General features: G+C 56.3%; 1 non-coding gene across 1 annotated transcript; it reads right to left on the bottom strand.

Moving 5' to 3' along the window:
- Positions 1-613: 613 nt before the first annotated feature.
- Positions 614-769, bottom strand: LOC147870376 (5.8S ribosomal RNA). Its single transcript, XR_015533494.1, has one exon. It is a non-coding gene; the product is annotated as a 5.8S ribosomal RNA (ribosomal RNA).
- Positions 770-1,468: the final 699 nt, after the last annotated feature.

Below are 1,468 nucleotides of genomic sequence, written 5' to 3'. Positions count from 1 at the left end.
TTCCCTGTTCGCTCGCAGCTACTGGGGGAATCCTTGTTAGTTTCTTTTCCTCCGCCTAGTAATATGCTTAAATTCAGCGGGTAGTCTCGCCTGATCTGAGGTCGGAAAGATGGTTTCTTGTACCGACGGGCCGATGTGAGCGGTCGGAAGCTTAGCCTCTCTCATTGAACTGATTTCTTTTTGTTTTGTTTTTTTTGTGGTCATTATTTATTGTGGTCATATCTTTCGCTCCCGCCCGGCAAGTGTGTGTCTCTCTCTCTGTCTCGGGAGTTTGCCTGTCTCCCATCACATCAAGCCGGGCGTCAGTTCTTCTCAGACGCGATCGGGGAAGGATGGGCCCCGTCGCCGAGGAGAGGAGGGCGAGCTAAGTCTATCCGCTCGCTCCACCGAACCCTGTGAAGCCTTCAAGGGCGACTGACTCCCCTTAACCTCCTCGCAGTCGCCGACGCCGCCACCGATTGCTCGGAGCGACGCCGGCGGTGCGAGGTGCAGGCTCGTCAGACCCCCCAGCGTAGGGCCGCTCGCGTGCCTTTATTTCTTTCTTTCTCTTTCTTTCTTTCTTTCTTTCCCTTATTATCTTAAAGACCGCGCGGGCCCACGGGTTTCATGTAGCCGACCCTCAGCCAGGCGTGGTCCGGGATTGGAAATCCAAGGACCGCAATGTGCGTTCGAAACGTCGATGTTCATGTGTCCTGCAGTTCACATGTCGACGCGCAATTAGCTGCGTTCTTCATCGACCCACGAGCCGAGTGATCCACCGCTCAGGGTTGTTTTTCTCTAGATTCGAGCAGAGCTTCGGGTAGGATGCTACTGCTAGTCCCGTAGGACAGGTAGTTGTTATTTTTCGAGGGGGAGCTGCCCCCAGAACAGCGGCACGGTCAGACCGCGCTCCCCTCTCGTTCAAGCGCCGCCGAAACGGCCTTGCGTGGGCAGATAAAGTGGCTTTAAGCCCAGTGCTCGCGGTCGCGCGGGTTGTCCTTGGATCCCTGAGGATCCTCGGAGCCCGCGTGCCGCCGGCACCCACTCACCATCTTTCGCTCCTACTTCCCACCTCGAGGCGGGACGGTCTTGCCGTCCCCCTCCGGGGGATTACTTCGCCGACCTGGACACCTCAGGCCGACGACGTTATCTCCGAGATCCGGCCGCTGCCAGGAAGAGCCGGTCCAATCACAGGCGAGATTACGCCTTCCGCAGAGCCCCGTTCATCTGGTTCATTCTTAATGCCTTCCTTTTATTAATTTTTGATGCGTCTTCCCCTCATTCGGGGGGAGACGGTGCGACTTTCGCCGACCGGTCCCCCCTCAGGTTGACGTCATCTATTTTTCAGTCATCAGTAGTGGTCACATATTATGATGCGTCTTCCCCCTCATGCGGGGGGAGTCGGTGCGACTTTCGCCGACCGGTCCCCCCTCAGGTTGACGTCATCTATTTTTCAGTCATCAGTAGAGGTTGTATTATCATGAATGAC

Source organism: Zootermopsis nevadensis, unplaced genomic scaffold (genome assembly GCF_977971745.1).
Source record: "Zootermopsis nevadensis isolate Lab colony 2312 unplaced genomic scaffold, Znev_1.0 Znev_ptg000305l, whole genome shotgun sequence".
Classification (NCBI taxonomy): Eukaryota; Metazoa; Arthropoda; class Insecta; order Blattodea; family Termopsidae; genus Zootermopsis; species Zootermopsis nevadensis.
This window is presented reverse-complemented; position numbering and strand designations above follow the sequence as displayed.